The sequence below is a fragment of the Colobus angolensis genome, unplaced genomic scaffold (assembly GCF_000951035.1).
Source record: "Colobus angolensis palliatus isolate OR3802 unplaced genomic scaffold, Cang.pa_1.0 Scaffold82, whole genome shotgun sequence".
Lineage (NCBI taxonomy): Eukaryota > Metazoa > Chordata > Mammalia > Primates > Cercopithecidae > Colobus > Colobus angolensis.
In genome coordinates this window covers 1299878-1322282 of record NW_012122043.1, presented here as the reverse complement: position 1 = coordinate 1322282, position 22405 = coordinate 1299878, and the positions used below count along the sequence as shown (strand labels likewise).

At 48.7% G+C, this 22405-nt stretch overlaps 1 protein-coding gene across 1 annotated transcript in view; it reads right to left on the bottom strand.

Annotated features, from left to right (window-relative positions):
- KIF1A (kinesin family member 1A) overlaps window positions 1-22356 on the bottom strand; it is a 107919-nt gene extending 85563 nt beyond the window's left edge. Inside the window, exon 1 of the mRNA XM_011929570.1 lies at window positions 22133-22356. The gene's annotated coding sequence lies outside the window, so the exon portion shown is untranslated. The remainder of the gene's footprint in view (window positions 1-22132) is intronic.
- Window positions 22357-22405: the final 49 nt, after the last annotated feature.

Here is a 22405-nt window from a genome sequence, read left to right as displayed (position 1 = left end):
AATATCCGAAGAGGCAGGACAGGCACTCTGGCTGCAGCTGAAGCCACAGGTCTTCTCCACTCCACTCCAAAGCCCCCACGTGACACATACACGGGGTGGAATCCACAAGGAGAGGGGGCAGCACAGATAATTCTAGAAAGCAGGAGCCCAGCGGGACCAGTGGAAGCCGACTTCACAAGCCTGGGGAAGCTGGAACCCAACAAAAGAAACAGAGCGACCTGGGTGTGAACGTGAAGGTGGCCTTCACACCCATGGCAAATTCCCCAAGAAGGGTCTTCCCCTGCAGACGCTGGCCCCGGTGGGCTCCATGACAGGTCCGCGCAGGCCCCAAGAGCCAGTGCTGGCTCCAGATCAGCATGTCAAGGGTGCTTTAAAACAGAACAGTGTTCCAGAATGCCCCATCACACCCTCCGCACCAAGCACCAGCTGATAGCCATGTCAGCAGTAGCATGGTCTCTGAATTAGCAAGAAAGAGAACTTTACTCAGAAATGAAAAGAACAGGACAGACAACCTCAAGCAATGGAACAAAAACCAACATTTTCAGCCCAATTTCCTGCTGGTAATTCACGCAGAAGGAGGCGAGGAACACTCCCGAGCCCCACTGAGGAGGAGCAGCCCGCGAGTCATGGGAAATTCAGTACAAGCCAGGGCTGGGGGACCAGCCTCGGCCTTGCCGTTACCCCAGCGGTGTGACTCAGCTTCCTGGGCCTCAGTTTACCATCTGTGAAATGACAGGGTGGTGGTCAGGAGCTCCAAAATGATTTGGCCTCTCGGGTGCTGGGACTCCGAGGAAGGCTGATGAAAACTGCCCACAAAACAGTGACGAAGCCGCCACTACAAAAGGTCTTTCCAGGCCGACCAGTCAGATGCTGCTGCTTCCCCCGTGGGACTCGGGGCCTGAAGGATGGGGGCTCCTGGGCACAGGGACAGGGACAGGCTCGGGACAGAGCTATTGGTTACAGGAATGGCCAGAGCTCCACGAAACAGAATTAATGCAACCTGACATGAGAGGTTTTCGCCAATTGGTATCTAAACGCTCTAGGGTGCCTGCTCAGTGGTGAGTCCCACATCACCAGAGGCATCCAAGGAGAGCAAAGGCTAGGTGGCCTCCTTGAAACCCTTCCACACTGACATTCCATGAAGAGATGACCCTCTGCCTGGTCATCCCCATCCGTAAGTGCCACCCTTGGGAGAATGTGGCCAAAAGCCCCCGTCTCACACTGCCCCAGCCTCACGGCTGTGAAGAAGGGACAAGCCCTCGGAGCTGCCCCTGAAAGCTCCAGGAGCAAGAGCAGGAGGGGTCTGTCCGCAGAAGGAAAGGGGGCACAGCCACAGCGAGCCTGGGACCAAGGCAGATGCTGAACCCCTAGATTCCACCCAGGCCCCTCCCCAGGGTCCCCAGAACTCCTCTGCAGAACAGGCTGGATGTGGGGCAGGGCTGTCCCTCAGGCAAACAGCCCTTCCAGAGGCTACAGGGGAGAAGGAAGTGCCAGGGCACCCTATGACTAAGTGGGGACAAGTTCCTGATGTGGCTGGACTCATGCCGGCTACACCACAGCCCCTCAGAGCCACAAGGTGCAGCTGCGTCTACACTCCAGAGTGCTGCTGCCAACTCTCTCTTCTCCTCACAGCGAGGAGTGGCCGCCAGCGTGGACGGAGGGATGACCTCTGAGAATCTGTGTTTCCTTGTGTTGAAAATCCCTGCACTTTTAAAACTGGAAGAAGTCTTAGGACATTCCAGCCGGGATGGAGAGAGGAACAGGCAAACTCACGAGTCCCTGGCTGGAGCACAAATCCCACAAGGTTTCTAGGGAGCCATTTTGCAGCACGCCCTGGACCTTTAGGAAAGTCTGTACCCTTTGACTCAGTAATCCCAAGTACTGAAATCAGAAATACTTCGAGATTAAGAAAATATTGATGAAAAGCAGATATTCAACAGTGCAAAATTTCCAGTTCTCCCCAAATTTAGCTACATAAATTCAGTGCAATTCCAATAAGCAAAATATTCCAACAGGACATTCAGTGGAATTTGGCAGGACAAGAACATTTTGAAAAATGAGAACAAAGAGGGGAAACATCCCCTACCAGCTATCATATATCCTATAGAGCTACAATAATTTCCAAAGTCTAGAAATGACACGTGAACAGACTAAGCGTGTCCACAAGCAGACACACACACATACACACACATTAAAGAAAAAGGCAACAATTTAGGGAATGACGTAAGATCAGTATGGGACAACTGGCTCTCTCCATATTGGAAAAATAAAGCTAGATATAGAACTTGATCTTTAAAATGTAAATGCATTACAAGGACACAGAGAAGCCTCTGTTCTTGGCTCTGGGGTATGGAATATGCACACCACAAAGCATGGAAGGCGAAGGCGGCTTGGTGGGTGCAGTGGCCAGCAGCCGACCAATGCACTGCTCAAGAGGTCCGATACCACACTGCAATGTGTGTGAAGGAATCAGCGTGCAGTCGCAAGCCAACATTCCAGAGGAGGGGCTGCCAAGACGGGAGCTGGCCTCCGCAGCACAGCCTCCGGTCGTATTTGCATTCTGCGCATGGGTCAAGAGACTGGGAATCTGGAGTCTTCCCAGACAGAGAGCCGTTGCTGAGGGACGGAGGAAGCTGCAGAGCTTTTGGGCAAGAGAAAGAAACTTGAGAGGCCAAGATTCCAGAAGAGAGAAGTAAAGAACTAAAATGAACAAATGCCCAAAATGCCCAGTCCTTCCCTTAAGACATTTGCCAAATTCTGAAGGTAAGAGAGATGGGATTTTAAAAACTCACGCTGAAAACCAAAGAGGAGTCTTGCACAGTCTCAGATGCTAAGGAACAAAGATTTGAGTTCAGGGTCCTCCAGGAGGAGGATACCCAGTGATCACACCAGGCTCTGGCTGAAAGCCCAGGAAGGTACAAAACCTAAGAGCAGGGTAGAGCCATAGCTCAGACGAGCCTTATGAAAACTACAATCTGCCCTCACTTGGCTTAATTCGGATTTCAGTCTGGCTGCCTGGGAGAGAAAATGGAAGCCATCTGGAGCCTCTACACTCTTTTATTTTTATTTTTTCAAACTCTGTACTCTACATTCTTTTAATAGGCAATGTGTGACATCCAATCAAAACTTAGAAGGTGTAAAATAAAAAAGGACTCTGATTAAAAACAAAGAGGAAAAATAAAATATAAACACATGAGAAAAAAAAAAAGAGACACATACCTACACATGATCCAGATCTAGGCATTATTAAACAAGGACTTTAGAACAATCCTGACTAATATATTCAAAATAAGAGCAAAAGGACAGAGAATATAAACGGAAAATGGATAATTTTGCCAGAGGACTGGAAACTATAACAAATAATCGAAGGGAAATGCTAGATCTGGAAAACAAAATAACTAAAATTAGGAACTCAAGAGATTAGACACAGTTGAAGACAGTGTTAGTAAACTGGAGGATAGGTAATAGAAATATAGAAAATTTAAAACTGATAAGAAGAATGGAAAATATAGACACGAGAGCCAGAAAAGTATAGGACACATTGAAATGGTCAAACATACCTGTAACTGGAATCTAAGAGAAGAAATGGAATGGGGGTGCTACGGTCTGAATGTTTGTGTCCCCCGTCCCATTCAAATTCCTGTGTTGAAATCCTAACCCCTAAAGTGATGGCGTTAGGAAGTGGGGCCTTTAGAAGGTGACTAAGTCATGAGTGTGGAGCCTCACAAATGGGATCAGTGCCCTTGTGGAAGAAATGCCAGGGACACCCCTCAGCCCCTCCACCACATGAGAACAGGGCAAGAAGGCGTCTAGGAGCCAGAAAGCAGATCCTCAGCCAATGTGCCTTGCTCTTGAGCTTCCCAGCCTCCAGAACCATGAAAAATAAATTCCGTTATTCATAAGCCACCTGGTTTGTGGTATTTTTGTTATAGCAGCTGGAATGGACCAAGACAGGGGAGAAGCAATATTTACAAAACTAATGACCACGGATTGTCCAAAGCTGCTGAAGCACATCGACCCACAGGTTCAAGAAATTCTACAAACACAAAGCAAGACAAACAAGAAAGCCACACAAGGCACAGCACTGCAACAACGCTAGGACCAAGGATGAAGAGATAAAGCTTAAAGTCAGCCAGGAAGAAAAAAAGGCCGGGCGTTGTGGCTCACGCTTATAATCCCAGCACTTTGGGAGGCCAAGGCGGGTGGATCACAAGATCAGGAGATTGAGACCACAGTGAAACCCCATCTCTACTAAAAATACAAAAAATTAGCCAGGCATGGTGCAGGCGCCTGTAGTCCCAGCTACTCGGAGAAGCTTAGGCAGGAGAATGGCGTGAACCTGGGAGGCAGAGCTTGCAGTGAGCCGAGATTGTGCCACTGCACTCCAGCCTGGGTGACAGAGCGAGACTCCATCTCAAAAAAAAAAAAAAAAAGAAATTGACAACTGACTTCTCAACAGAAATGACAGAAACCAAAAGACAAGGTTGCAAGGTTTCAACATGATCATGAAAGAGGTCATAGTAATCATTTACATTCGACTGTTAAGGATACATGTTGTCATTGCTAGGGTAATCATTTAGAAAGTAGAAAACTAATGTATAACTAACAAGTTAATAGAAAAATACCCAAAAATTAAAATTTATTTTATGAATCCAATAGAAGGCAATGAAGGAGAAAAACAGAATATGAAAAGATAACATCAAGTGGAAAAGAAAGAGTTAAGATTGCAGATAAAAGGTCAACTCAGTATGAACTAAATACAACAAGTAAAACATTAAAAATTGTCAGACCAGATTTTTTTTTAATTATATTCTGTTAATGACTCTACATACAAAGACACAGAGAAGTTCAAAATAAAAGGATGAAAATTTGTGCTTGCTCTATCAGCCACTGAGAAGGAGAAAATATATATCGTACACATTATTTTGTTTATTTATTTTGAGACCAGGTCTTCTGTCTCTGAGACTAGAGTTCAGTGGCATGATCTTAGCTCACTACAGCCTTGACATCCTAGGCGTAAGCAATCCTCCTGTCTCAGCTTCTCGAGGAGCTGGGACTATAGGCACATGCCACCATACCTGGCTAATTTTTTTATTTTTTATTTTGTAGGGATGGGGTCTCACTATGTTAGCCAGGCTGGTCTTGAGTTCCTGGGCTCAAATGATCCTCCTATCTCAACACCCCAAAGTGCTGGGTTTCTAGGTGTGAGCCACCATGCCCAGCCTCATACACATTCTTTTAAAGTGCACACAGAATGTGTGCTAAAATTTGCCATATGTTGGTCATAAAGCAAACTTCCACAAATATCCATCTTAAATTCAAGTTATAAGGTAGATGTTCTCTGATCACAATAGAATTATGCTATACATCAATACCCTAAAAAAAAAATCACCTACAAAACAGTCCAATTGCTTGGACCCTAAGCAATGCAATTTTTAAAAACCCATGGGTCAAAGAAATCATCACGCTGGATATTAGAAAATATTTTGAATGAGTGATAATGAAGATACATGTCAAAGCTGTGGCAAAGGTCCTGTGGAACTTAGCTAAAGCAGGACGGACGAGGAATACACAGCCTTAAAGGCACGGGGATGAGGAGGGCGGCCCCACGTCATCCCCAGTTTGGTTCGGACCCCAGTGTCCCCGAGGGAGCTGTAGTTGGCTTGGGAAGACTGTCGAGAGGTCACAAAGGCTTGCCTTGGGCGGGACCTGGGGCTCTGCTCTTGCGAATCCGCTAAATCAGTTACCACGTGGGTCTGCCTTTCACATCCAGAACGTGGCTGCTAAACGTTCTCTCCTGTTTTTTCATTCTTATGGGAGTGTTTAGGTCTTTTTTTAGTTTACCTTTACCTTTATTTTAGTGGCATTTCAGGAGGGAGAGATGATAAATGGATGAATACCACAAATAGGACATTGAAAACAATAAATCAAACACAAAAGGTAAACATTTTATAATTCTATTTACAGAACTGCTATAACAGGCAAGAATCAGCAGAATAAGCACATTACTTAGTAATATACAGCTAAATTTTAAAAACGGCTGAGAGAGTTGAAAAAAATTGGGTATGAGGAACAAAGGCTGCTGATGTTCTAAACAAATTTTATAAAATTTTTTATTGTTCTACACTGTGCCCATACTTAACCTAAAAAGAATCATTTTAAAAATCATAACCAAACAGTTGAGGTAACATAAATAGAAATTCCTCATTTTGGTTGACAAATACTGGTATGTGTGAATTCAAAACTCAGTTTGCTCATTAAAATTAGTATTTCCTGCCCGGGTTGGGCATGGTAGCTCATGCCTGTAATTCCAGCACTTTGGAAGGCCGAGGTGGGTGGATCGCAAGGTCAGGAGTTCGAGACCAGCATGACCAAGATGGTGAAACCCCCGTCTCTACTAAAAATACAAAAATTAGCTGGGCACGGTGGCGGGTGCCTATAATCCCAGCTACTTGGGAGGCTGAAGCAGGAGAATTGCTTGAACCTGGGAAGCTGAGGTTGCAGTGAGCTGAGATCACACCACTGCACTCCAGCCTGGGTGACAGAGCGAGACTCTGTCTCAAAAAGTAAATAAATAAATAAATAAAATATCAATAATATTTCCCAACAGAGAGCAAAAGGGCTGAATGGAGGCTTCCACTTCTGCAGTATGGTGGGTGAGACACCCTCCATTATAAAGCACCTAGAAATTCAGGATAAATAACAAACATCAGAAGAAAATAAGAGGACTCCTCAGAAGGAAAGAAAAAAGAGGAAGAAGGAGAAGAAATTAAGGTGGTGACAAAGCTACTGACATTTGGTAATACCAGAAACCCAAAGAATTTGATTTTACCTGCTGTTGGGGGAATGGGAAGCAGGACCTCAAAGACACATAAAGTGGGAATAGAACCAAGTCACCACAAAAATTGAATCCTTCAAAGCTACAACCTCTGTGAAATGGAAGGCTGGGTAAAAAAAGGGACACAGGGGAATTAATCTGAATGATAGCCAACTCTAGGTGGCTAAAAAGCAGTGTTACTGAGAATTTAAGGTCAGAGGCCTGTCCTCATAAAGTTTGGGTTTCAAATTTACAACACCTGCGTGATCAGTGAAATCCAAATTTGAGAAGTTAGCTCAGAGTAGTTCTCAGGAGTTAGCACTCAAAGCACCTAACAAAGGACATACAAATCCTCCCAGGAGAAGGGTTCCTTTCCCACAGCCCCAAGATTCCCAAAGATGAACATCAGTCAAATGTTAGCTCACAATGAAATATTACCAAACACTTAGAGAAGCAATTCACCATAAGCAATTGTCACCAAAAAAGGAGGGAAGAGAAAAAGGAAAGGGAAGGGAAGAGAGAAGGGAAGGAGAGGGGAGGAAGACGGGAGGGAGAGCGGAGGGAGAGGAGAGGGAGAGGGGAGGGAGAGGGGAGGGAGAGTGGAGGGAGAGGAGAGTGAGAGGTGAAGGAGAAGAGAGGGAGAGGGGAGGGAGAGGGGAGGGAAAGCGAAGGGAAGGGAGAAGAAAGAAAGAGGGAAGAGAGGGATTAGATCCTCAATGACTTCAGATATTAAAATTGTCAAATACAGATTATAAAAATAAATTGGCTTAAATGTTCTAAGAAATAAGCAGAAATGAAAAACAATGGGGTAAAATATGAGAAAGAACCATGCAGAACTTCTAGAAATAAAATGTAATTATTTAAAACTGAAAGCTTAGCAGACAGGCTAATCAGCAAATTAAATGGAGCTCAACACAGAATTAATGAACTGGAAAATATGTCAGAAAAGTATTACCCAAAATGACCCCAGAAAGAAAAAAAAGGATGAAAATATAAAACCTAAGTTCAGAGTCATGTAATAAGGAGGAATTCATTAATTTATCATGACAGGTATTTTAACACATTTCTCACTAATTGGTAGATTAAGCAGGTATATAATTAGTAAGAGCATAGCATGAGTAACACAATAATCATGAATTAATGGACATATGTGCCTCTTGCAGAAAATTAGAGCAACATTCTTTTCCACCACATATGAATATTTACAATATTCTACCATGTACTAGACCATAAAGCAACTCCCAGTGCTTTCAAAGACCTGTATCAAATAAACCATGTAATTTGAACACAATTAGACTAAAAATTAATTTAAAAATAATTAAAAACCCATATGTTTAGAAATTTAAAAAATAAACTTATAAATAACAAACCAAAGGGAAATTATGATGAAAATATAAAAATACTTACTAAATGGAAATGAAAACACTACTAGCAAAACATGGAGTTTTCATGTCCAGCCATGATGGAGTCCCAGGGACCAGACTTAACCTCTCACTGTAAACAATAACTAGCAAAGAAGACAAAATATACAGAAATAACTGTGCTCAAACGTCAGACAATAGGCAGTGCAGGACTGTGATCCCCGAGAGAAGGGGCACATACTAGGTGAGCCCTATGGTCACTCCAAATCTGCCTGGAGGCAGGCACAGCAAGGTAGGACCCAAGCACCTTGGCAGCTTGGACAGGTTGAAAAGATGGCGGTCAGAGCTTGGGTGGGCGGAGGCAGCTGAAGGTTGTGGGTTAGAGTTCTGGAAGAAAGGAGCTGCTCAGTAGAAGTTCAGAAATTTACACAGGGATACCCTTAAGTCTTTTCAGAGTACTAGTCCATTCCCAGATAATCCAGACACAAAAAGACTGGGCCGTTGTAAGCTGAACAATTCCCAAAACTCACAAAGTAAGAAGACATCTGTGATCCAATCAGCCAGAATAGGGAGTCCTCTTGAGCCTCCACTCCAGATATTCCGTGGAGACCCTGGAGAAGGCATGCCCTAGGTGGGGGACTAACCTATTCCTGCAAGTGGTCTACTCCAGACCAACTCTAGAAAAGTTTAAGAACAGGCCTTGACTGATCAAACTGGTCTTCAAGTAAGTTAAGCACCTGCCAAGACAAAGCCCAACATGCACTAAAGCAAGAAATATAAGTCAGACACTCTAAAATATAAAAATCATGTCTAGCATCCAATCAAAAATTACTAGATCTGCCAAGAACCAGGAAAATGTGATGCATAACTACGGAGAAAAAGTAAGCACTAGAAACACGAATTTTCCTACAATTATTAAAGAAATTGATCCAATAGTTAAAAAATCTACCCACACAAAAAGGTAGCAGATTCAGACACTTCTTATAGGTGAGTTCCACCATACCTTTTTTTAAAACATAATATCAATCCTATATAAACCCTTTATGAGAATGGAGGAAAGAGAGGGAAACACCCAAAGAATATAAAGTCATCCCTCAGTATCAGTAGGAGATTAGTTCCAGGACCCCCCACAGATACCAAAATCCACAGATGCTCAAGTCCCTCATATGAGCTAGTATAGTATTTGCATTTGACCTACACATCCTCATATACATATATACACACACACACATATATACACACAGATGTATATACACATATATAGACACATATATACACATATATATACATATATACACACACACATATATATATAGAGAGAGAGAGAGAGACAGAGTTTTGCTCTTGTTGCTCAGGCTGGAGTGCAATGGTGCGATCTTGGCTCACTGCAACCTCCGCCTCCTGGGTTCAAGCGATTCTCCTGCCTCAGCTTCCCTAGTATGCACCACCAGGCATGCACCACCGCACCCAACTAATTTTGTATTTTTAGTAGAGATGGGGTTTCTCCATGTTGGTCAGGCTGGTCTTGAATTCCTGACCTCAGGTGATCTGCCTGCCCTGGCCTCCCAAAGTGCTGGGATTACAGGCGTGAGCCACTGCGCCCAGCCCCTTCCATATATTTTAAATCATCTCAAGATTAGTTATAATACCAAATACAATGTGAATGCTATGTATTAATAAATAGTTACTATACTGTATTGTCCAGGTAATAGTGACAAGGGAAAAAAACGTTTGTACATGTTCAGTATAGACAAACCATTCTTTTCTTCCAAAAATTTTGATCTGGTTGAATTCACAGATGCAGAACCCACAGATATGGAGAGCCAACTGTACTCCTAGCTCATTCATTGATGTTAATAGAATTTTAGCATCAAAGTAAACAAGAAAAATTTGAGAAAGATTATAGACCAATTTTACTGATGAACATAGGTAGGAAAGTCTGAAAAATTAGCAAGAAAATACAGTAACAAATAAAAAGGGCAATGTAGGTAAGCATATGCCAGGAATACCAGTATAGCTTGACATTAGGATAGCTGTTATTATAATTTTCAAATTAAAGAAGAAAGAATACGAGGCCCTCAATAGATACTGAAAAAGCGTTCCATAATTTTCAAGACTCATTTGTGATAAAATTCTAAGCAATATTAGAATAAAAGAAAACTTTTTTAACCTCATAATACCTATCTAATAAAAACCTACCCAAACATCACACTTAATGGTAAAATGATTGCTTTATGACCAACATATGGCAAATTTTAGCACACATTCTGTGTGCACTTTAAAAGAATATGTATGAGGCTGGGCATGGTGGCTCACACCTGAAATCCCAGCACTTTGGGGAGTTGAGATAGGAGGATCATTTGAGCCCAGGAGCTCAAGACCAGCCTGGCTAACATAGTGAGACCCCATCCCTACAAAACAAAAAATAAAAAATTAGCCAGGTATGGTGGCATGTGCCTATAGTCCCAGCTCCTTGAAAAGCTGAGGCAGGAGGATTGCTTACGCCTAGGATAGGAACATTTCCTTTAAATTCAGAAACAAGTCCAGGATGCTCACTATCTCTACTTCTCACTATTGTAGGAGAGGTTCTAGCCAGACCAGTAAGACAGGAAAATAACAAACAACATAATATGAATTTGAAAGAAAGAAACCGGCCGGGCGCGGTGGCTCAGGCCTGTAATCCCAGCACTTTGGGAGGCCGAGATGGGCGGATCACGAGGTCAGGAGATCGAGACCATCCTGGCTAACACGTTGAAACCCCATCTCTACTAAAAAAAAAATACAAAAAACTAGCCGGGCGAGGTGGTGGGCGCCTGTAGTCCCAGCTACTCGGGAGGCTGAGGCAGGAGAATGGTGTGAACCCGGCAGGCGGAGCTTGCAGTGAGCTGAGATCCGGCCACTGCACCCCAGCCTGGGCAACAGAGCCAGACTCCGTCTCAAAAAAAAGAAAGAAGGAAAAAAATTAGCCAGAAGTAGTGGTGACATCTGTAGTACCAGCTCCTTGGGAGACTGAGGCAGGAGGATGACTTGAGCTCAGAAGTTCGAGGCTGCAGTGAGCTATGATTACACCACTGCACCCCAGGCTGGGCAACAGAGCAAGACCTTCTCTCTAAAAAATAAACAAATAAATAAAATAATAACCCAAACTATAGAGTACCTAGGAATAAATGTCACTAACTTTTTTGTTGTTGTTGTTTTTGAAATGGAGTCTCACACTGTCACCTGGGGTTGGAGTGCAGTGGCGCAATCTCGGCTCACTGCAACCTCCGCCTCCTGGGTTCAAGTGATTCTCCTGCCTCAGCTTCCCGAGTAGTTAGGATTACAGGCATCTACCACGATCCCCGGCTAATTTTTTGTATTTTTAGTAGAGATGGGGTTTCACCGTGTTAGCCAGGATGGTCTCGATCTCCTGACCTCGTGATCCACCCGTCTCGGCCTCCCAAAGTGCTGGGATTACAGGCTTGAGCCACCGCGCCCGGCCAACAATTTTTTTTTAATTAGCCAGAAGTAGTGGTGACATCTGTAGTACCAGCTCCTTGGGAGACTGAGGCAGGAGGATGACTTGAGCTCAGAAGTTCGAGGCTGCAGTGAGCTATGATTACACCACTGCACCCCAGGCTGGGCAACAGAGCAAGACCTTCTCTCTAAAAAATAAACAAATAAATAAAATAATAACCCAAACTATAGAGTACCTAGGAATAAATGTCACTAACTTTTTTGTTGTTGTTGTTTTTGAAATGGAGTCTCACACTGTCACCTGGGGTTGGAGTGCAGTGGCGCAATCTCGGCTCACTGCAACCTCCGCCTCCTGGGTTCAAGTGATTCTCCTGCCTCAGCTTCCCGAGTAGTTAGGATTACAGGCATCTACCACGATCCCCGGCTAATTTTTTGTATTTTTAGTAGAGATGGGGTTTCACTCTGTTGGCCAGACTGGTCTTGAACTCCTGACCTGGTCATCTGGCCGCCTCGGCCTCCCAAAGTGCTGGGATTACAGGCATGAGCCACCGTGCCCAGCCGTCACTAACTTTTTACAAAGAAAATTGTAGAACTCTACTAGAAACATTGCAGAAAATCTAAATAAATGGAGAACCATAACTTATTCATGGAAAAGAAATCTCAATATCTTGAAAACATTTAATTTTACCCAAATTGATTTGAAAACTCAGTGACGTTTCATATGAAAACTCAAGTGTTTTTGTGAATCATGACAAGTTGCTTCTAAAAATGTATATGGTAGAGTAAGATGTTAAGAATATCAACAACAAGTCTGAAGAAAGAAAAACAAAAAGACCAGAGGGCGGGAGGCAACATGCCCTGTGATCTTGAGCCTGAGTAGAAAGCCCTGGCATGAAGTCGGGCTGTACTGGGACAGGAAGAGGCCACCACAAGTGCAACAGAAGGGACCCCAGGAACAGACCTGCAGAAGCACAGCCCTTCGACATCTGGGAAAGGTGGCTTTACAGAGCAAGGGGGAGAGGACAGACGACCGAACTAGCAATGGAAGGAACACTGGTTGGCAACATGGAAAATATACCATTAGATCCCTTTATATGTCAAATAAATTCCATGTGGATTAAAGACCTGTATGTTAACAACAAATGTTGTGGAAGAAAACAAAGAAGAGTTTTATCTTCATACTACCCCTAGGGAAAGATTTTTTTTTTTTTTTTTTTTTGAGACAGTCTTGCTCTGTTGCCCAGGCTAGAGTGTGGTGGTGCAATCTCGGCTCCCTGCAACCTCTGCCACCAGGATTCAAGAGAAATACCTAATGTAAATGACGAGTTGATGGGTGCAGCCAACCAACATGGCACATGTACACCTATGGAATGAACTTGCACGTTGTGCACATGTGCCCTAGAATTTAAAGCATTAAAAAAAAAAAAAAAAGAAGAAGTTTCTTGTGCCTCAGCCATCCAAGTAACTGGGATTACAGGCATACGCCACCACACCTATTTTTATTTTTATTTTTCATATTTTTGGTAGAGATAGGGTTTTGCCACATTGGCCAGGTTAATCTCAAGCTCCTGGCCTCAAGTGATCCACCCACCTCAGCCTCCCAAAGCGCTAGGATTACAGGTGTGAGCCACCATGCCCAGCCGAAAGGATTTCTTTACCCACAGAAAACACCAAAAGGAAGGTCTGGGTATCAAAACATATCACTAAAACGGTGACGAGAACCCCACCCACCTGGAGAAGGTATCGGCGACACATACAATCCAACGAAGGATTTGTATGCAGAATATATAGATGACAGAGAAAAATAAAAATTTTAAACATCACAAAAGAAAATGGGCAAAAAGATACGAACTGGCAATCTACATGAAAAGATACTCAACCACGATAGTAATTCAGAAACCATATTTTCAAACTGTATCCACCAGATCACAACATTTTAAAGTAGGGCACACCAAGCGCTGTCAGGAGGAGGCCACAGGAGCTTTAAAGCTCACCCTGGAAGTGAACAGGTGCCACCACTTTGAAAATAACATGGTAACATCTGGAGGGCTGCAGACCATGTGCCCCGGCAACTCTGCAAGTAGATGTTGTACATATTCACAGGGAGAAATACACCCAAATACGGCATGATTTATCAATGCAAAAAGAATGGAGACAGCCCAAACGCCCAGCATCCAAGATGCAGATGAATGCAGAATCGGCTGCAGCCCTCTCAAAGTTTCAAACACACAAGCAGCACTCCACAGACTTGGGGCGGACGATGACACTCCAGGAGGGATCGGCACTGAATTCACAGTTATGGGCATGGAGGGGGTCTAAGGGCCTGGACGCCACGAAGGCCACTCGATGTGCCATGGTGACATGGAGGGACCTCCCTCCCGCCAGGCCCCATCTGTCCCTCTTCTTCTCCAGGGTGATGTGGGTCGGCCGAGATGCCGGGCGGCCGTGAGCCCTCTGCCAGTGCTGCCCTTGGGGAGCAGGTTGGAAATGCTTTGTTTTGAAAGCTGATGGGCATGTGGCCATTGGTTGTAATGTTATTCCGTATTCTTTGTTGTATATTTTTGCTACCACATGACGCAATTTTTAAAGATATAACTATTGGCTGATTGCAGTGGCTTACGCCTGTAATCCCAGCACTTTGGGAGGCCGAGGCAGGCAGATCACTTGAGGTCAGGAGTTCTTGACCACCCTGGCTAACATGGTGAAACCCCATCTCTACTAAAAATACAAAAATGAGCCGGGCGTGGTGGCAGGCACCTGTAATCCCAGCTACTTGAGAGGCTGAGGCAGGAGAATCGCTTGAACCCAGGAAGCAGAGGTTGCAGTGGGCAGAGACTGTGCCACTGCCCTCCAGCCTGGTGACAGAGTGAGATTCCATCTCAAAAAGAAAGAAAAAAAGGAAAAAGAAAAAAAAAAAGAAAAGAAAAGAAAGGTAACTATCTTCAAGAAGTTGTTCTGTCAGCCAATCTGAGAGGGAGCCAGGCGGCCCCAAAGGTTGTCAGAGCCTGTGGGCGTGGCTGATGGCAGAAGGCAAAGCTGAGGATGGGGGTCTGACACAGCTGAACCCCTGAGAAGGCGGTGAGCTGCGGGTCACAGTGCTGGACACAGCACATGCCAGAGCCCAGGAGAAAGGGTGAGCTCCCCTCAAAGACAGAGAGGGGCAGCCTCTGGGACAGGCGGGGCAGGAAGTCATCAGAGACAAGAAGCAAGAACTGGTCCTGTGGGGTGAGGTCACACTGGCTGGAGTGGCCAGAGATGAGGGCACAGGCTCAAGGGTGGCAGGAAGGAAGCCAGAGGGGCTGGGATGACTGCCTGGAGGAAAAGAAGAGGCTGAGAAGCTGCTGGTGGCAAGGTGGGGTCTGCGCTGGGGACACAGAGGCAACACCATGGGTGTCTGAGGGTCTGACTAGACCCAGGATGCATCCACAGGAAGTGGGCAGAGAGATGGCCCATGGGCAGGAGAGGAAAGAGGGCTGGGGGATGGTGGCCATTCATGTGTGTGTGGCCAGCCGGCTGTGGTGACTCCCGGAAAGGGAGACCATGAGCCCTGAGCCAGGGGCCCCGGGACAGAGGGGAGGGGAACAGAATCCATTCACTTGGTAAAAACGCGTGCAGAAGACCCGTCAGACCACACCCGGCCATGCCCCACAAGTCACTGCAGGCACAGAGGGCAGGGTGGCCCTGGAGGAACACCCCTGTTGCTTTGGGGTTCTGGGCACATTTCAAGTTCCCGCCTCACCCTGGGGTGGGGGCATCGACAGAAAAAGCCAAGTCCCTGTGGAAGGGGGTATGGGGGTGGTGCTAAGGCAGACAACAAAGTGTGTCTCCGCTTAAGAAGCGTCCGGGAAAGACCAGGCATGGGGTGACCGTGAGGGGTAGACACAGGCCTGGCACAGGCACTCCCTGCCCAGCTGCTGGGGAGACCCACACTGCAGAGCATCACACAGGTGTCCACATGGAGCCCAGATGGCCTTCACCTCTGGGTCTGCCTTCACCTCAGGATCTGCCTTCACCTTGGGGATCTGCCTTCACCTTGGGGATCCACCTTGGGAATCCACCTTTACCTGGGGATCCACCTTCACCTCAGGGATCTGCCTTCACCTCGGGATCCACCTTCACCTGGGGATCTACCTTCATCTCGGGGATCTGCCTTCACCTCAGGATCCGCCTTCACCTCAGGGATCTGCCTTCACCTCGGGATCTACCTTCACCTCAGAGATCTGCCTTCACCTTGGGGATCCACCTTCACCTCAGGGATCTGCCTTCACCTCGGGATCCATCTTCACCTCAGGATCTGCCTTCACCTCAGGGATCTGCCTTCACCTCGGGATCTACCTTCACCTGGGGATCTACCTTCACCTGGGGATCCACCTTCACCTCAGGATCCACCTTCACCTGGGGATCCACCTTCATCTCAGGGATCCACCTTCACCTCCAGGATCAGCCTTCACCTCAGGATCCACCTTCACCTCGGGATCCACCCTCACCTCTGGGATCAGCCTTCACCTCAGGATTCACCTTCACCTCAGGGATCCACCTTCACTTCAGGATCCACCTTCACCTGGGGATCTACCTTCATCTCAGGGATCCACCTTCACCTCTGGGATCAGCCTTCACCTCAGGATTCACCTTCACCTCGGGATCCATCTTCACCTCTGGATCCACCTTCACCTCAAGATCCACCTTCACCTCAAGGATCAACCTTCACCTTGGGGATCCTCCTTCACGTCAGGGATCCATCTGCTCCCAGTTAGATCAGTGGCCCGCCAAGTGCACACCCAGCAGGGCCAGCCCAGAACAAAGCATCGGCATGGGCCACGTCCTGAAACACTGATCCTTCTTGAAGGGTTTGAGAAAAAAAACACAGCGAGTTTTTCTTAGAATTACAACCAATGGTCATAGAGGAGTGTCCTGTCCACCCCTGAAGAGTAAGGAGCCCCAGGTCCGATGACTGCCAGGCACACTGGTCACTCTGAGACCCCATGAGATAGGGCCAGAGCCCACCAGAGAGCTCACAACGGCAAAGGGCATGGGAGAGGCATCTCCTGGGACCTCAGCCCCGAGTGCCACTTGCAGAGGGCAGGGAAGGGGCAGGGGGCTCAGGCTCAGGAACTCAAGCACCCGGTGGAAGGCAGAGGTGAGAAGTGAGGGTAACATGGAAGCCTCTACCCCTAGTCTCGCCACCCACCCTCCGAGAGTGGTCACTGCCAGTGCCCCCAGGTGAGCAGCTGAATGGCTTTCTCCATAGCAGGAGTGAAGCCTTCAGTGAGATGGAGAAGGCAGCACCCCTCATTCTGATATGCAGGGGCAGCTTGGCAGCCAGCCCCACCCCTTCACCTAAGCCAGGGCCTGCTATGGACACCTCGTCCCAGCTCTGGTCAGAACCACTCCGGGGTGAGCAGCAGCAGCCCTGCCGCTCCCACCAATAGCCTCCCTAATGCGTGACGGGCCAACTAAGGCCTTCCCTGGGCGTGAGAACAGCGTGTGAAAGGGAAAGACCAGAGCTGCCAGCAGAAAACAGGCCCTGTGGGAAGGACAGGCAAAGCATGGAACAGACACGAAACAACCAAGCACAACCTCTGTCCACACACCTGGGAGATTCAAGAAGATGCTCATTTTCAAAACAAGGGCAGAAAGCTATGAGGAAGAACAGTTAGAAAAGCGAAGATTTTAGAGATGAAAAATGTAAGAGCTGAAGTTCAAGATTCAAAAAAACCTCTAGAAAAGGCAGTCAAAGGACTTTAGAATGTAAACAAAGAGACAGAATATACAAGAGAAAAGCAACCAAACAGATCAACCCATGAATTCAGGGTAAAAGAAAAAAAAATGAAAGGGAGGAAATTACAAACAAATAGAATAAGAGACCCTGACTTCTGTGTAAAGGGCCCACCAAGTGCCAATAAATGTGAACCCCACCCTTACACCCATCCACATGGAGTTAGAACACCAAGGAAAAGACAGGATCCTAAAAGCTTCCAGGGAGAAAAGATGAGTTGCCAACAAAGTCTGCTCATAAGTGACCTGATGCAGAAAGCCACAGTGACCCTGTCCTCGGAGTTCCCAGGAAAACTACTTAGGAACAGAAGCACCCCAGATACTACCACCCAGAGCAAGGACACAGCAAAAACACACTCACACACCAAAGACTCATGCACCCTTTCAAGGAAGTCACACAAGGATGTATTCCAGCAAAACAAGACAGGAAACCAAGAAACAAGCAGCTCTAGGGTCCAAGAAACAGAGACTCCAATCCTGGGGACATGGCAAGCAGCTGCCAGAGGCCACTTGTGGAGGTGCCATAAAGGAGAAAAAACCCATTCAAGAAAATAAAAAGGCTAGGCGCAGTGGCTCATGCCTACAATCCCAGCACTTTGTGGAGTCAAGGCAGGACTCATGCCTACAATCCCAGGACTTTGTGGAGTCAAAGCAGGAGGATTGCTTAAGCCTAGGAGTTCAGCACTTGCCTGGGCAATACGGCAAAACCCCATCTCTACAAAAAATTAGCCAGGCATGGTGATACATGCCCATAGTCCCAGCTACTCAGGAGGCTGAGATAGGAGGATCACTTGAACCCAAGGAGGCTGAGGCTGCAAGGAGCTGTGACTGCACCACTGCACTCCAACCTGGGTGACAGAGTGAGACCCTGTCTCTAAAACAAAATAAAATAAAATAAAGATAACCAAGAGCTGGAGAAAATAAAACACCAACCAAGAACATCTTGCCTAAGTACAGAGCTGATGCAAAAGGTGTGGGGCCGTAAGCGTGCTAATCTGGTCTGCACCTGGCCCACTGCAGCCACTGCTTATCCTAGAGCTGCAGCCCTCCCAGGCCCCAAGAACCTGCAGCCATGGTGGGGCCCCAGCCCCAGAAGCAGGAGGAGAGTGGGGACCAGATGACACCAAGCAACTGAGTACAGCCCCACCCCAGCCCCACAGCAGCCCCTCAGGAGTCACATCGACCCAGGACCTTGAGCACTGACAGCCCAGCCCAGCCCTGTCCTGCACCATCCTGGCTTGAGCTGATGACAGATGGAGAAGGAAACTGAGGTCCATCTGAGGGTTCCTGGCAGGGCTGAGGTGGGGGCAGGAACCCCTTGAGGGTACTCCTGGCACTACTAGCCTCAGGGAAGGGGCCCTGCAGGAGCAGTCGAGGGCCATGCCTGTCCCCAGAGCTGCATTTCAGGAGCCCCATGGGAGGCCCAGAGGATAGGGGATGTCATTCCTCAGCCAGGCTCGCTCAGTAATCCGTAGGCCCCGAACAGGAGACCCTGAGACCCAAGGACACCCCAACCCCTGAGAAGGTGGCCAAAGCTCACCCTGGACTCCACCAGGAAATGCAATACCTGGGCTAAAACAACCAGCTCAGCCATGGAAGAGCACTGAGTCCTCACTCTGTGTGAGGCACCGTGCTGGCCCCCATGGGGCTGGGAGAAGTCAGGGACAATGGGGGTGGAGGGAAAAGCAGGAGGACAGGCAGAAAGCACTAAAGGAGCTACCGTCCTCGGAGTCCCAGGTCCTCTCTTTATAAGCCACATGGGCTTCTCAGAAGCCTCAGTCTCCACACCTGGAAAATGGAAACAGCACCACCTGGCTCAGTGGGGTCGGAGCCAAGTGGTGCTGTTCTCATTGTTCCGGTGTGGAGTGGCATGGGATAAAGGGAAGCACATGAGGTGCACAGTGGAGGCTACGCCCAATCAGTGTTCCCTGTCTTCTTCTCCAACCCTGGAAACCTATGGTTGTGGAGGGGGTGCCAATCTGAGGGGTAGGGGTAACAGCAGGCATCACGGCAGAGGCAGCATTTGAGAGGGGCCTAAAACCTAATGTGGAGGTTGAATAGAAAGTATTCAAGAGAAGAAACCCAGGCAAGAAAAAAGACAGGGACGAGGGATGCAGAGACTCTGTGTGTGTGTGTGTGTGTGTGTGTGTGTGTGTGTGTGTGTGTCGATCTGCATGCATGTATGTGTGTATACAGCCATGCATGAGCATGTGTGTATGTCTGTGTGTGTTTGTGTGTGAATGCATGTGTGAGTGTGTGAGTGTGCATGTGTGCATGAACATGTGTGTACGTATGAGTGTCTCTGTGTGTGAATGTATGTATGGGTGTGTGTGTGCATGTGTGTGTCTGTGTGTGCAATGTATGTGTACGTGTATGTGCATGTGTATCAGTGTGTGTTCGAGTGGATGCATGTGACTATGAGTGTGTGTGGCCAAGCGACTGCTCTGGCCCCCTCCAGGGCACTGTGAGGAAGGATGAGGAATAAGCGCCAGGATGCCTGGATAGCCGGGCACTGGCCTGCCCTCCCTAGGCTCCAGGGCATCCTGAAATCTGGCAGGGATGGCAAGCAGGAGGGACCCCCAAAGGCCATCTGAATCCCCAGGCTCTGTGGCAGCCAGGGCTGGGACTGCCCAGACCACAAGGCCTGGGATTAGGAGATTAAATCCAGGGCGAGGAGGCTTTAGAGAGGCAGCAGCCCCTCCTACTCAGATTCCAGCAACCCCAGCCTCTGAGTCCCACATCCAAGTCCCACATCCACACATCCAGATCAATCTCTACACTTCGCTAGGCCTGTAGGAGGCCGAAGCTGGCAGGATGGGTTGGGGAGGAGCAGGAGAGGTCAGGAGGCTCAGCCTCCACTGACTGCTGACCTTGACTGTGCCCTCTGCCCCACAGCACTACCAACTGCAGCACAGGGGCCAAGCCCAGCCGGCTGTTCCCTGGGTTCTCGAGGCCCTGGGGGTGGGAACACTGGGGTGGCGAGAGGCCAGCCAGGCTGAGGGTGGGGATCCCAGTGGGGCTCAGGAGCTAAAGAGCAAGCTGGCTTCGTCAGGTGGGGCCACTGTGCCCCTGTCTCTGCTCAGGTGCCATGCCAAAGGACTGGGATGCAAAGCTCTGGGATCCCAAACCCTCCTGTGGCAGGGATGGGCCTGTGGCCGGAGGCCACCACCTAAGGGGCAGAACCCAGCAAGGACACAGGCCCCACACTGCCTGGCTGTGTCCCTGGGTACCCTGGCCACCCGTGGACAGGTTTGGGGCAGGGTGTAGCCCAGCCCCTCAGGGTTCTCAGAGATGCTCCTGGGTATGGAGTGTGTGATGGGCAGTGGGAGGTGACACCTTGAGCCCCTTTGGCCACCCATATTGGGGGTGGTGAGCCACCTCTTTTGGGCCTAAGAACACTGAAAGTGGCAATGTCCTAGAGAGGTCCCTGGACTTTGCAGGCAGATGACCACACGCTCATCCTACCAATCACAGCCGCCCAGGGACCCAGGCCCCACCACTCTCCACCCATGGTGGCAGCTCAGGCCCCTCCCAGCTCACTGATAGAGGTGCACGGATGGTCTCAGGCCTGACAGGATTGGCCAGCTGGGCATGTGCAGGGCTCAATCAATCATAATAGCCTAACGCTGGTAGCCCCTCCCTAGACCCCAATCCAGTAGGACCAGGGCTCTGTTGGAACGTCTCCCCTACTGCCCCTGTTAACCCAGCTCACCGGCTTTGGCTGACCCGGCTGAGTGGCCTGAAGAGATGCCCTCAGTCTCCTCCAGCGCCTCCTCCTGAGGCTACATAGCCCACGTCTCCCCCTCCACCCTCCACAAATCCCACGGGAGGACTGCCCTACCTTACTCCCAAAGGACATGGTGGGCCCAAGGTCAGCAGTCATGACATCAGTGAGGACTGCGGGGCACAGGCTGGGCGGCCGGGCAGTGGCCGTAGTTTAAATCCCAGTCCAGCCAAGCATCAGCCCTGGGCTTTGGGCAGAACTCCAGACTCCACCTGTTTGTGACTGGCCAGCCGGAGCCCAGACGGGGCAGTCTGTGGGACATTCCAGTGGGGAAGGGGGAAAGGAGGCATCCAGGGGGACAGCACCTGGCTGGGAGCAGGGCTGGCACACAGCAGACATCTTGCAGGCCCTCACCACAGGAACCTCCCTGGGTCTGGGCTGGGAACCCTGCCTTGACACTTGATTCCAGCCTCTGTCCGCCCCGTGGACCTGCCCGGGGAGGACACCTGCAGATCCATCTGCAGCCGAAGTGAAGCTGTTCATCTGGGCCCTGCCTTGGACCCAGCACCCTCCCGAGACTTCACCCCAGGTAAAGGCTGCCCTCCCCCGACCCCATGCTGGGCCCCTCAGCCAGCTGCCTTACAGCATCCCTCTGGTCCAGAGGGTTCCTGGGTCTTGACTCCAACTACCCCATCAACCAAACAAGGAACCCCTCTAAATAGACGGTGTGTGTTCAGTGCAAGGGCAGACCAGAGCCCTGGCCCTGGCCCATCTCACACCCTGCACTGCAAGCTCCACACCTGCCCCACTCCTGACTGCCCCACTCCACAGCCTGGCTAAGGCTGGTGGCCAACCACACCTGCAAAATGGCCGCCGCAGGTGCAGCCCCAACCCCCACGTGGACCCCAGAGCTTCCCTTCAAACCCTCTGCTGCCTTCTCAGACCACAAAGGTGCTGGCATGGCTTCCCTGGCAAAGGCCTCGCCAGCCTGAGTGCGACAGGGTGTCCCGCAGAGCCGAGCGCGGTGTCGCGCTGTGCGTCCCCAGGGTGAGGCCAGTACCAGCCCTGCGCGGCAGGGGCCTCTCCGAACCACCTCCTCTCCGCAGCCGCAAGATCCAATCCGCTTGCCCTGGCAGGCCTTTAATCCCAGCAATGCAGGCACCCCTTGGAAAGGGCCGCTGCTTGGGGAGGGGGTCCTCCAGTCTCTGGGGGAAAGTCCCCATTCCCGGGGACGTGGGCGCGCATCGGGTCCGCGCCGGGCGACGTCGCGCT